The sequence below is a fragment of the Lissotriton vulgaris genome, chromosome 1_1 (genome assembly GCF_964263255.1).
Source record: "Lissotriton vulgaris chromosome 1_1, aLisVul1.2, whole genome shotgun sequence".
NCBI lineage: Eukaryota > Metazoa > Chordata > Amphibia > Caudata > Salamandridae > Lissotriton > Lissotriton vulgaris.
This window is the reverse complement of record NC_141685.1, coordinates 243,599,667-243,613,225: the sequence shown is the minus strand read 5'-3', so window position 1 is coordinate 243,613,225 and position 13,559 is coordinate 243,599,667. Positions and strand designations below refer to the sequence as shown.

Below are 13,559 nucleotides of genomic sequence, written 5' to 3'. Positions count from 1 at the left end.
TCCTTTAATAAATAATATTAAGAACTACTTCTACAGTTCCACAGTTTCAAGGTTGTACTTTCCGGCACAACTTAGCATGATCCTCTCACTCTTTCATGATGTACTGATATGTTGTCATTCTGATGTTGGCTGACAGCTGGGGATATAGCTCAGTGGTAGAGCATTTGACTGCAGATCAAGAGGTCCCTGGTTCAAATCCGGGTGTCCCCTCATACTATTTTGAATCTGCTGTTTGTAGTTGGGAATTTTCATGCATCCCATTTGGATCATCTTTGACAGAGTCAGTGTTCCCTTGGATGTTACACTTTAATACCATTACAGTGTTGCTGATTAAAACTTGTGAGTAACTGCATTTTTTACACTGGGCTTGGTATTCCCTATGGGAAATTTCTGAAACATCATTGATCTATTTTGGAATTCGGCTCTACCTTTCACAGCTCTAAACAAAGGGAATGGACTATAAAACCAATTGACAAATTTGTTATACTGTTTGGTGCTCTCTTGAATCGCACTAAAGAAATGGCTTAGAATACTGGGCAGCTATGCAATCAATCTATTTCTCATTACACCTGTGTCCTCAGTCTTACATATATTCCATCTCTTCTCTGTCCATACAAAGTATGTGTTTGTTTGAAGCACTTCATTTTTGTGCAACTTAGGAACTATTTAATTTCTCCTTGAAAGCTCTGCCTACGTGCAAGATGTACAAACCCTCGTTGCAGTTGCAAGAAGGCTGGTCTGAAGAATCAGGCCAGTTGCAAGCACAAAGTGGCTTTTTTTGATGTATTAAATCAAAGGTACTTGAAAGGGGTGTTTGGGTGTTACTTCCAAATACTGAATTGTAGTGGTATGTAGAAATGTTTTTCCATCGTAATTTGGCCAAAAAACAATCATACTTCACCACCATCTCGGTGATTGTGTTAACCAATCATCAATTGATAATGTGTCACGTAAAAACCTCTTCCCTTTTAAGAATGTTTCAAAACAATCATTGTATGTAGAGGCATTGGTCTTATGTACCACTGCCTATTCAAATAAAATAGCAATGAAACAAAGTAATCCGTTTTTTAAATGATACAGCTTTCCTTTAATAAATAATATTAACTACTACTTCTCCTGTTCCACAGTTTCAAGCCTGTACTTTCCGGCACAACTTAGCATGATCCTCTCACTCTTTCATGATGTACTGATATTATGTCATTCTGATTTTACTGAAAAGCTGGGGATATAGCTCAGTGGTAGAGCATTTGACTGCAGATCAAGAGGTCCCTGGTTCAAATGCGGGTGTCCCCTCAGACTATTTTGATTCTGTTGTTTGTAGTTGGGACTTTTCATCAATTCCTTTTGGATCATCTTTGACAGAGTCAGTGTTCCCTTGGATATTGCACTTTAATAGCATTACATAGTTTGCTGCTCAAAACCTGTGAGTAAATGGAGTTTTAACACTCGGCTGGGTATTCCCTTTGGGAAATTTCTGAAAGATCATTGATCTATTTTGGAATTTGGCTCTTCCTTTTACAGCACTAAAGAAAGGGAATGGACTATGAAACAAATTGACAAATTTGTTATACTGTTTGGTGCTCTCTTGAATCGCACTAAAGAAATGGCTTAGAATACTGTGCAGCGATGCAGTCAGTCTATTTCTCATTTCACCTGTGTCCTCAGTCTTACATATATTCCAGCTTTTCCCTGTGCATTAAAAGTATGTGCTTGTTTGAAGCACTTCATTTTTGTGCAACGTAGGAACTATTTAATTTCTCCTTGAAAGCTCTGCCTACGTGCAAGATGTTCAAACCCTCATTGCAGTTGCAAGAAGGCTGGTCTGAAGAATCAGGCCAGTTGCAAGCACAAAGTGGCTTTTTTTGATGTATTAAATCGAAGGTACTTGAAAGGGGTGTTTGGGTGTTCCTTCCAAATACCGAATTGTAGTGGTATGTAGAAATGTTTTTCCTCCGTAATTTGGCCAAAAAACAATCATACTTCACCACCATCTTGGTGATTGTGGTAACCAATCATCAAATGATAATGTGTCACGTAAAAACCTCTTCCACTTTAAGAATGTTTCAAAACAATCATTGTATGTAGAGGCATTGGTCTTATGTACCACTGCCTATTCAAATAAAATAGCAATGAAATAAATTAATCTGTTTTTTAAATGATCCAGTTTTACTTTAATAAATAATATTAAGGACTACTTCTCCTGTTCCACAGTTTCAAGCCTGTACTTTCCGGCACAACTTAGCATGATCCTCTCACTCTTTCATGATGTACTGATATTATGTCATTCTGATTTTACTGAAAAGCTGGGGATATAGCTCAGTGGTAGAGCATTTGACTACAGATCAAGAGGTCCCTGGTTCAAATCAGGGTGTCCCCTCAGACTATTTTGATTCTGTTGTTTGTAGTTGGGACTTTTCATCAATTCCTTTTGGATCATCTTTGACAGAGTCAGTGTTCCCTTGGATATTGCACTTTAATATCATTACAGAGTTTGCTGCTCAAAACCTGTGAGTAAATGCAGTTTTAACACTCGGCTTGGTGTTCCCTTTGGGAACTTTCTGAAAGATCATTGATCTATTTTGGAATTTGGCTATTCCTTTTACAGTACAAGAGAAAGGGAATGGACTATGAAATAAATTGACAAATTTGTTATACTGTTTGGTGCTTTCGTGAATCGCACTAAAGAAATGGCTTAGAATACTGTGCAGCGATGCAGTCAGTCTATTTCTCATTTCACCTGTGTCCTCAGTCTTACATATATTCCACCTTTTCCCTGTGCATCCAAAGTATGTGCTTGTTTGAAGCACTTCATTTTTGTGCAACGTAGGAACTATTTAATTTCTCCTTGAAAGCTCTGCCTACGTGCAAGATGTACAAACCCTCGTTGCAGTTGCAAGAAGGCTGGTCTGAAGAATCAGGCCAGTTGCAAGCACGAAGTGGCTTTTTTTGATGTATTAAATCGAAGGTACTTGAAAGGGGTGTTTGGGTGTTCCTTCCAAATACCGAATTGTAGTGGTATGTAGAAATGTTTTTCCTCCGTAATTTGGCCAAAAAACATTCATACTTCACCACCATCTCGGTGATTGTGGTAACCAATCATCAAATGATAATGTGTGATGTAAAAACCTCTTCCGCTTTAAGAATGTTTTAAAACAATCATTGTATGTAGAGGCATTGGTCTTATGTACCACTGCCTATTCAAATAAAATAGCAATGAAACAAATTAATCTGTTTTTTAAATGATCCAGTTTTACTTTAATAAATAATATTAAGGACTACTTCTCCTGTTCCACAGTTTCAAGCCTGTACTTTCCGGCACAACTTAGCATGATCCTCTCACTCTTTCATGATGTACTGATATTATGTCATTCTAATTTTTCTGTAAAGCTGGGGATATAGCTCAGTGGTAGAGCATTTGACTGCAGATCAAGAGGTCCCTGGTTCAAATCCGGGTGTCCCCTCAGACTATTTTGATTCTGTTGTTTGTAGTTGGGACTTTTCATCAATTCCTTTTGGATCATCTTTGACAGAGTCAGTGTTCCCTTGGATATTGCACTTTAATAGCATTACAGAGTTTGCTGCTCAAAACCTGTGAGTAAATGCAGTTTTAACTCTCGGCTTGGTGTTCCCTTTGGGAACTTTCTGAAAGATCATTGATCTTTTTTGGAATTTGGCTCTTCCTTTTACAGACCTAAAGAAAGGGAATGGACTATGAAACAAATTGACAAATTTGTTATACTGTTTGGTGCTTTCTTGAATCGCACTAAAGAAATGGCTTAGAATACTGTGCAGCGATGCAGTCAGTCTATTTCTCATTTCACCTGTGTCCTCAGTCTTACATATATTGCACCTTTTCCCTGTGCATTAAAAGTATGTGCTTGTTTGAAGCACTTAATTTTTGTGCAACGTAGGAACTATTTAATTTCTCCTTAAATGCTCTGCCTACGTGCAAGATGTACGAACCATTGTTGCAGTTGCAAGAAGGCTGGCCTGAAGAATCAGGCCATTTGCAAGCACAAAGTGGCTTTTTCTGATGTTTTAAATCGAAGGTCCGTGAAAGGGGTGTTTGGGTGTACCTTCCAAATACCGAATTGTAGTGGTATGTAGAAATGTTTTTCCACCGTAATGTGGCCCAAAACAATCATACTTCATCACCATCTGAGTGATTATGGTAACCAAACATGAAACAATAAGGTATCCCGTAAAAACCTCTTCCCCTTTGAGAATGTTTCAAAACAAACATTTTAAGTGCAGGCATTGGTCCTATGTACCACTGCCTATTCAAATAAAATACCAATCAAACAAATACATATTTTTTTTAATGATCCATTTTTCCTTTAATAAATAATATTAAGAACTACTTCTACAGTTCCACAGTTTCAAGGTTGTACTTTCCGGCACAACTTAGCATGATCCTCTCACTCTTTCATGATGTAGTGATATGTTGTCATTCTGATGTTGGCTGACAGCTGGGGATATAGCTCAGTGGTAGAGCATTTGACTGCAGATCAAGAGGTCCCTGGTTCAAATCCGAGTATCCCCTCATACTATTTTGAATCTGCTGTTTGTAGTTGGGAATTTTCATGAATCCCATTTGGATCATCTTTGACAGAGTCAGTGTTCCCTTGGATGTTACACTTTAATACCATTACAGTGTTGCTGATTAAAACTTGTGAGTAACTGCATTTTTTACACTGGGCTTGGTATTCCCTATGGGAAATTTCTGAAACATCATTGATCTATTTTGGAATTCGGCTCTACCTTTCACAGCTCTAAACAAAGGGAATGGACTATGAAACCAATTGACAAATTTTTTATACTGTTTGGTGCTCTCTTGAATCGCACTAAAGAAATGGCTTAGAATACTGGGCAGCTATGCAATCAATCTATTTCTCATTACACCTGTGTCCTCAGTCTTACATATATTCCATCTCTTCTCTTTCCATACAAAGTATGTGTTTGTTTGAAGCACTTCATTTTTGTGCAACTTAGGAACTATTTAATTTCTCCTTGAAAGCTCTGCCTACGTGCAAGATGTACAAACCCACGTTGCAGTTGCAAGAAGGCTGGTCTGAAGAATCAGGCCAGTTGCAAGCACAAAGTGGCTTTTTTTGATGTATTAAATCAAAGGTACTTGAAAGGGGTGTTTGGGTGTTACTTCCAAATACTGAATTGTAGTGGTATGTAGAAATGTTTTTCCATCGTAATTTGGCCAAAAAACAATTATACTTCACCACCATCTCGGTGATTGTGGTAACCAATCATCAAATGATAATGTGTCACGTAAAAACCTCTTTCCCTTTAAGAATGTTTCAAAACAATCATTGTATGTAGAGGCATTGGTCTTATGTACCACGGCCTATTCAAATAAAATAGCAATGAAAAAAATTTATCTGTTTTTTAAATGATCCAGTTTTACTTTAATAAATAATATTAAGGACTACTTCTCCTGTACCACAGTTTCAAGCCTGTACTTTCCGGCACAACTTAGCATGATCCTCTCACTCTTTCATGATGTACTGATATTATGTCATTCTGATTTTACTGAAAAGCTGGGGATATAGCTCAGTGGTAGAGCATTTGACTGCAGATCAAGAGGTCCCTGGTTCAAATCCGGGTGTACCCTCAGACTATTTTGATTCTGTTGTTTGTAGTTGGGACTTTTCATCAATTCCTTTTGGATCATCTTTGACAGAGTCAGTGTTCCCTTGGATATTGCACTTTAATAGCATTACAGAGTTTGCTGCTCAAAACCTGTGAGTAAATGGAGTTTTAACACTCGGCTTGGTATTCCCTTTGGGAAATTTCTGAAAGATCATTGATCTATTTTGGAATGTGGCTCTTCCTTTTACAGCACTTAAGAAAGGGAATGGACTATGAAACAAATTGACAAATTTGTTATACTGTTTGATGCTTTCTTGAATCGCACTAAAGAAATGGCTTAGAATACTGTGCAGCGATGCAGTCAGTCTATTTCTCATTTCACCTGTGTCCTCAGTCTTACATATATTCCACCTTTTCCCTGTGCATTAAAAGTATGTGCTTGTTTGAAGCACTTCATTTTTGTGCAACGTAGGAACTATTTAATTTCTCCTTGAAAGCTCTGCCTACGTGCAAGATGTACAAACCCTCGTTGCAGTTGCAAGAAGGCTGGTCTGAAGAATCAGGCCAGTTGCAAGCACAAAGTGGCTTTTTTTGATGTATTAAATCGAAGGTACTTGAAAGAGGTGTTTGGGTGTTCCTTCCAAATACTGAATTGTAGTGGTATGTAGAAATGTTTTTCCTCCGTAATTTGTCCAAAAAACATTCATACTTCACCACCATCTCGTGATTGTGGTAACCAATCATCAAATGATAATGTGTCATGTAAAAACCTCTTCCGCTTTAAGAATGTTTCAAAACAATCATTGTATGTAGAGGCATTGGTCTTATGTACCACTGCCTATTCAAATAAAATAGCAATGAAACAAATTAATCTGTTTTTTAAATGAGCCAGTTTTACTTTAATAAATAATATTAAGGACTACTTCTCCTGTTCCACAGTTTCAAGCCTGTACTTTCCGGCACAACTTAGCATGATCCTCTCACTCTTTCATGATGTACTGATATTATGTCATTCTGATTTTACTGAAAAGCTGGGGATATAGCTCAGTGGTAGAGCATTTGACTGCAGATCAAGAGGTCCCTGGTTCAAATCCGGGTGTCCCCTCAGACTATTTTGATTCTGTTGTTTGTAGTTGGGACTTTTCATCAATTCCTTTTGTATCATCTTTGACAAAGTCAGTGTTCCCTTGGATATTGCACTTTAATATCATTACAGAGTTTGCTGCTCAAAACCTGTGAGTAAATGCAGTTTTAACACTCGGCTTGGTGTTCCCTTTGGGAACTTTCTGAAAGATCATTGATCTATTTTGGAATTTGGCTCTTCCTTTTACAGCACAAGAGAAAGGGAATGGACTATGAAATAAATTGACAAATTTGTTATACTGTTTGGTGCTTTCTTGAATCGCACTAAAGAAATGGCTTAGAATACTGTGCAGCGATGCAGTCAGTCTATTTCTCATTTCACCTGTGTCCTCAGTCTTACATATATTCCACCTTTTCACTGTGCATCCAAAGTATGTGCTTGTATGAAGCAATTCATTTTTGTGCAACGTAGGAACTATTTAATTTCTCCTTAAATGCTCTGTCTACGTGCAAGATGTACGAACCATTGTTGCAGTTGCAAGAAGGCTGGCCTGAAGAATCAGGCCATTTGCAAGCACAAAGTGGCTTTTTCTGATGTTTTAAATCGAAGGTCCGTGAAAGGGGTGTTTGGGTGTACCTTCCAAATACCTAATTGTAGTGGTATGTAGAAATGTTTTTCCACCCTAATGTGTCCCAAAACAATCATACTTCATCACCATCTGAGTGATTGTGGTAACCAAACATGAAACAATAAGGTATCCCGTAAAAACCTCTTCCCTTTTGAGAATGTTTCAAAACAAACATTTTAAGTGCAGGCATTGGTCCTATGTACCACTGCCTATTCAAATAAAATACCAATTAAACAAATACATATATATTTTTTAATGATCCATTTTTCCTTTAATAAATAATATTAAGAACTACTTCTACAGTTCCACAATTTCAAGGTTGTACTTTCCGGCACAACTTAGCATGATCCTCTCACTCTTTCATGATGTACTGATATATTGTCATTCTGATCTCGGCTGACAGCTGGGGATATAGCTCAGTGGTAGAGCATTTGACTGCAGATCAAGAGGTCCCTGGTTCAAATCCGGGTGTCCCCTCATACTATTTTGAATTTTCTGTTTGTAGTTGGGAATTTTCATGAATCCCATTTGGATCATCTTTGACAGAGTCAGTGTTCCCTTGGATGTTACACTTTAATACCATTACAGTGTTGCTGAATAAAACTTGTGAGTAACTGCATTTTTTACACTGGGCTTGGTATTCCCTATGGGAAATTTCTGAAACATCATTGATCTATTTTGGAATTCGGCTCTACCTTTCACAGCTCTAAGGGAATGGACTATGAAACCAATTGACAAAATTGTTATACTGTTTGGTGCTCTCTTGAATCGCACTAAAGAAATGGCTTAGAATACTGGGCAGCTATGCAATCAATCTATTTCTCATTACACTTGTGTCCTCAGTCTTACATATATTCCATCTCTTCTCTGTCCATACAAAGTATGTGTTTGTTTGAAGCACTTCATTTTTGTGCAAATTAGGAACTATTTAATTTCTCCTTGAAAGCTCTGCCTACGTGCAAGATGTACAAACCCTCGTTGCAGTTGCAAGAAGGCTGGTCTGAAGAATCAGGCCAGTTGCAAGCACAAAGTGGCTTTTTTTGATGTATTAAATTGAAGGTACTTGAAAGGGGTGTTTGGGTGTTCCTTCCAAATACTGAATTGTAGTGGTATGTAGAAATGTTTTTCCATCGTAATTTGGCCAAAAAACAATTATACTTCACCACCATCTCGGTGATTGTGGTAACCAATCATCAAATGATAAGGTGTCACGTAAAAACCTCTTCCCCTTTAAGAATGTTTCAAAACAATCATTGTATGTAGAGGCATTGGTCTTATGTACCACGGCCTATTCAAATAAAATAGCAATGAAAAAATTAATCTGTTTTTTAAATGATCCAGTTTTACTTTAATAAATAATATTAAGGACTACTTCTCCTGTTCCACAGTTTCAAGCCTGTACTTTCCGGCACAACTTAGCATGATCCTCTCACTCTTTCATGATGTACTGATATTATGTCATTGTGATTTTACTGAAAAGCTGGGGATATAGCTCAGTGGTAGAGCATTTGACTGCAGATCAAGTGGTCCCTGGTTCAAATCCGGGTGTCCCCTCAGACTATTTTGATTCTGTTGTTTGTAGTTGGGACTTTTCATCAATTCCTTTTGGATCATCTTTGACAGAGTCAGTGTTCCCTTGGATATTGCACTTTAATAGCATTACAGAGTTTGCTGCTCAAAACATGTGAGTAAATGGAGTTTTAACACTCGGCTTGGTATTCCCCTTGGGAAATTTCTGAAAGATCATTGATCTATTTTGGAATTTGGCTCTTCCTTTTACAGCACTAAAGAATGGAAAGGGGCGACCAATCGGTCCCCCCGAACGTATGGTCGAGTACCACGATCCCCCCGGGAAGCCATCTTGGGCGGGAGGCGAGTCTCGGCTGGTATGCCCGAAGCGGCGTAGCCGGGGCGCGCCTTTTTCCCGCCCTAGAGTGGGCTGGCCTAGACACCAACACGGCCGGCCACGCCCTTGGAGGCAGGCGGGGGCGGGTTCACGCCCACCCTGAAGACAGATAAAAGGAACGGAAGCCAACAAAGCATCCTCTTGTTCCTGTGCTCTGAAGCTGCACCTCCCCGCTGCACGTGAGCTCGAGACGGAACGAAGAGCAATTTTGAGCGTTGTAATCCCTCTTTTTGTCTTACAGATATCCCGTCTAAGAATGCCCAAGAAGGTCGGAAAGCGGGTCGGTACCGAAGAGATGCTCCGCATGCTCATGAAGGAGATAGCCGATCTGAAGAGAAAGGTTGAGGCTAAGGACGGGGAGGGAGGACCGAAACGGCCTTTACAGGGAACAATTCCCGGTGGAAAGAGCAAGAGGCCCAGAAGGGGAGCACTTGGGGGGGAGACCCCGGTTCCCGAAGCGGAGGAGCCAACCCCGGCGCCAAAGGAGGGGAACCCAATCCCTGTGGTGGTCACCCCTGCGAACAGGGAGGATATGCCCCCCGAGTTAGCGGCGCAATTGGCAGCGTGGTTGGGAAACGATAGCGAGGGCGCCACGGCTGACGACGCCCGGGCAGTGATGAGGCAACTGCGGGAATCTAGGGAGGCTGCGAAGACTCCATCTCCTGTTCCCCCGCAGGTCCCAGCGGTTGGAAGTACAGCAGGCCCAAGTTCGGCGACAAGCGTGGGGTCTACTTCAGGTAAGCGGCCATTGCCGATTGCGGGGGGGGACTCTGCACCTTCTCGAAAGGAGAAGATTGCCCAGCACGTCCCACTAGAAGTCAAGGAATTGATTTGGGCGGACAAATATGTAAACATGTTTTCGTTGCTTACCGACCATTACGAGATCGAGCATGTAAAGAGTCAAAAGGAGCTTATGCATCCGAGTGTTTGGCGCGCTAAAATGGCCGCCTTTAAGGTTGATGAGACCATTGGTACTTGGGGCAGAGCGTGGGGAATTTTTACTTCCATCATGGGGGAGCGCAGACCTGAGTTGTTGACCGAGTTACCCATTTATCAGTCACGTATTATGGAGTATTCTGTGGCATATGGGGGCAATCAGTGGTTCTGCTATGATAATCTGTTTAGAAAAGCTAAGGAACACAACCCGTTGTTATCCTGGGACTGTTACGACTCTGTGTCTTGGCAAAAAATGGAGAGTACAGGGATGTTGAAGGTGCCATTAGTAGGGAGTAACGGGGGGGAATCCTCCCGCCAAAACTCTGGGACGCCCTTTCGGACGGGTACAGGTAACGAGTCCCACACGAAGCCGAGTGGCAACACAGGTAAAAGGGGGATCTGTTGGAATTTTAACAGGGGCAAATGTACCAGACCCCAGGGGTCATGCAAATTCAGACATGAATGTGGGGGATGCGGGCAGCCATCCCATCCTGAGTCCATGTGCAGAGCCAAAACGGGTGATAACGGTGGTAAGGGAGGCGCCAAACAGGTCTAATATAGTCCGAGGGGCGCCTTTACCGACCCCGATTGATACCATGGCAATGATTCCTTGGCTCAGCGAATACCCAGATTATGCTTCCGCTGGGGTGTTGCGGAACGGGTTTTCATATGGTTTCCGCATCCCAGTGGGGGATTTTCAGGGGGTACCGGACTGTAAGAATCAAATGTCGGTCTTACAGCACACGGCGGTGGTGCAGTTAAAGATTAGGAAGGAGGTGACTCGAGGTCGTGTCGCCGGTCCATTCGATTTGCCACCAGTTGCTAATTTTGTGTGTTCTCCTCTAGGGGTGGTTCCCAAGAAGGACCCGGGTGAGTTTCGGCTGATACACAATTTGTCAGCCCCACATGGTCTTTCCGTGAATGACGCGATAGATCCGGAAGTATGTTCGGTGCGGTACGCATCTTTCGATGAGGCCGTTGCCATGTTGAATCGCCTGGGGCCCGGGACGCTGATGGCCAAATCGGACATCGAGTCAGCGTTCCGGTTGCTCCCGGTACACCCAGACGATCAGCGTCTCCTTGGTTTTCAGTTTCAGGGTCGCTATTACATGGATAAATGTATGCCAATGGGATGCTCGATTTCATGTGCCTATTTCGAGAAATTCAGTTGTTTTCTGCAGTGGGTATTCACGAGGAAGACAGGTTTTCAACATGTTATGCACTATCTCGATGACTTTCTGTTTCTGGGGGCAGCCGGGGATTCTGAGTGTGGACAGGCCTTACATGAATTTTGTGTCCTAATGAATCAATTTGGTGTGCCATTGGCGCCAGGTAAGACGGTGGGTCCCTCGACCTTAATCGAGTTTCTGGGGATCGAGCTCGACTCAGTGGAAGGTTGTTTTCATTTACCTAAAGAAAAGGTGTTAAAATTCAGGTTATCCCTTGAGACATGTATTCGTGCAACGAAAGTGAACTTACATCAATTGCAACAGGTGGTAGGTCAGTTGAATTTTGCCCTAAGAGTAATGCCGATGGCACGCCCCTTTTCCCGCTCGATTGCACAGTCCATGGTCGGCTTGAAGGAAGGACATCATCGTACGAGACTCTCGGCAGAGGTTCGCCAGGACATGCGCATTTGGATTGCATTCCTGGCGGATTTCAATGGTCGAATTGTCTGGAATAAACCAGCAGTGTCTTCCGAGGAGTTGGGACTATGGACAGACTCGGCGGGGAGTGTGGGTTTTGGCGCCATATTGGGTACACAATGGTCGGCTCAAAAATGGCCGTCATGGTGGCATGAGTGCGGGTTGACGGGTAACATTGCTTTTCTCGAACTGTTCCCTATTCTGGTGGCCTTGAAAACGTGGCCAGAAGGGTTTAGGGGTCACTCTGTGGTTTTCTGGTCTGATAACATGACCGTGGTTGAGTGTATCAATAGTCAGGCATCACGTTGCAAATTGATTCTGAGACTACTCAAGGAAATTGTGTTGTTGTGCATGCAACTAAATGTACTGTTTAGGGCGCGGCACGTGCCGGGGGTGATGAACCAAGCGGCTGATGCGCTCTCTCGTTTCCGTATGCAGGCCTTCTGGGGTTTTCTGCCCACAGCGGACCCGGTGGCGGCACCCTTTCCCGAAGCTCTCTGGTCTCTCGGTGCCCCGAACTACAAGACCTCGTGGGAGAGAGTTTAGCACCCAGGACGAGGAAGGCATATGAAGGGGCGTTCCGTTCCTATTGGGCCTTTTTGGGTACCGCCGGGAGGGAGCTTTGGGGTCTGGAAGAGTCTGTAGTAAGATTCCTGCTCTCTTTACGTCACGCAGGCAAGTCAGTAGCTACGGCCCAGAGGCATCGGGCCGCCATTTCCTTCATGGCAAGGGCTCATGGGATCCAGGACCCGACAGCGTCTTTCGTTGTGCAGAAAGCGCTACGGGGGTGGCAACGCCTTGAGGGTCGCAGAGTAGACGATAGGCACCCGATAGGTTTGGATAGGTTGGCCCTGTTATTATCCGTGCTACCGGTAACATGTTCATCCCAGTATGAAGCAGTGTTGTTCCGAGCCGCATTTGCATTAGCATTCCATGGGGCTATGCGGGTAAGCGAATTAGTGGCAAAGAACAAGCAGGATACGATGGGGGGACTGTGCCGGGAACACATTCAGGTCAGAGAGGAGACGATGACGGTCTCGTTTGTAAAGTCCAAATCCGATCAGGATGCAATCGGGGACTGTGTAATCATCCAGAGGATCCCCGGGTCTGCCATGTGCCCTGTTGGGTGCGTAGAAGCATATTTAGCGCAGAGGGCGGCAGCATGGGGGGGGACCTTGTTAAGACACGCTGACGCCACCCCACTGACGAGGTTTCAGTTTCAGCGGGTGCTTGCGATGTCGATTTCTGCCGCGGGCTTGAACCCCGGCGACTTTGGGACCCATTCCTTTCGGATAGGGGCTGCTACGGAAGCTACAGCCAGGGGTCTGAATGTTGATCAAATAAAACGTGTGGGGCGTTGGTCCTCGAACTGTTATAAGAGGTATGTACGGTTGCACATGTTGTGAAGCTGTAACGATGTACTCACGCTTCTTCTTTTTTGTTTGGTTTTCAGTTGCGCAAGCCTACGAGGCGGGGCGGACTGTCCAGTCGACCCGACACCGGGGGGCCAGCGGTCAGACATTACCGGCTGTGAAAAAGGAGGTGTGGGTTGTGGGCCACTCATACGTGAGGCGTGCCGCGGACGTATTCAAAGCAGGTGACATGATTCACGTGGCTGGGGAATACGGGTACAGTGTGTCCTTCTACGTAAAGGGCGGGCTCTGTATTGACCAGTTTCAATCATATTTCGAGGGTTTGTTAGGGCGGACAAGGTCACCGCCGTCTGTAGTCATAGTACATCTTGGGGGCAATGAT

The 13,559-nt window shown here is 43.0% G+C and overlaps 9 non-coding genes across 9 annotated transcripts; all 9 read left to right on the top strand.

Moving 5' to 3' along the window:
* Window positions 1-138: 138 nt before the first annotated feature.
* On the top strand, window positions 139-210 carry TRNAC-GCA (transfer RNA cysteine (anticodon GCA)). The gene has a single exon. It is a non-coding gene; the product is annotated as a tRNA-Cys (tRNA).
* A 1,011-nt stretch (window positions 211-1,221) lies between these two features.
* Window positions 1,222-1,293, top strand: TRNAC-GCA (transfer RNA cysteine (anticodon GCA)). The gene has a single exon. It is a non-coding gene; the product is annotated as a tRNA-Cys (tRNA).
* Window positions 1,294-2,305: 1,012 nt separating this feature from the next.
* On the top strand, window positions 2,306-2,377 carry TRNAC-ACA (transfer RNA cysteine (anticodon ACA)). The gene has a single exon. It is a non-coding gene; the product is annotated as a tRNA-Cys (tRNA).
* Window positions 2,378-3,389: 1,012 nt separating this feature from the next.
* Window positions 3,390-3,461, top strand: TRNAC-GCA (transfer RNA cysteine (anticodon GCA)). The gene has a single exon. It is a non-coding gene; the product is annotated as a tRNA-Cys (tRNA).
* Window positions 3,462-4,471: 1,010 nt separating this feature from the next.
* Window positions 4,472-4,543, top strand: TRNAC-GCA (transfer RNA cysteine (anticodon GCA)). Its single transcript has one exon. It is a non-coding gene; the product is annotated as a tRNA-Cys (tRNA).
* A 1,011-nt stretch (window positions 4,544-5,554) lies between these two features.
* On the top strand, window positions 5,555-5,626 carry TRNAC-GCA (transfer RNA cysteine (anticodon GCA)). Its single transcript has one exon. It is a non-coding gene; the product is annotated as a tRNA-Cys (tRNA).
* A 1,011-nt stretch (window positions 5,627-6,637) lies between these two features.
* On the top strand, window positions 6,638-6,709 carry TRNAC-GCA (transfer RNA cysteine (anticodon GCA)). Its single transcript has one exon. It is a non-coding gene; the product is annotated as a tRNA-Cys (tRNA).
* A 1,012-nt stretch (window positions 6,710-7,721) lies between these two features.
* Window positions 7,722-7,793, top strand: TRNAC-GCA (transfer RNA cysteine (anticodon GCA)). The gene has a single exon. It is a non-coding gene; the product is annotated as a tRNA-Cys (tRNA).
* A 1,005-nt stretch (window positions 7,794-8,798) lies between these two features.
* Window positions 8,799-8,870, top strand: TRNAC-GCA (transfer RNA cysteine (anticodon GCA)). Its single transcript has one exon. It is a non-coding gene; the product is annotated as a tRNA-Cys (tRNA).
* The last annotated feature ends 4,689 nt before the right edge of the window (window positions 8,871-13,559 follow it).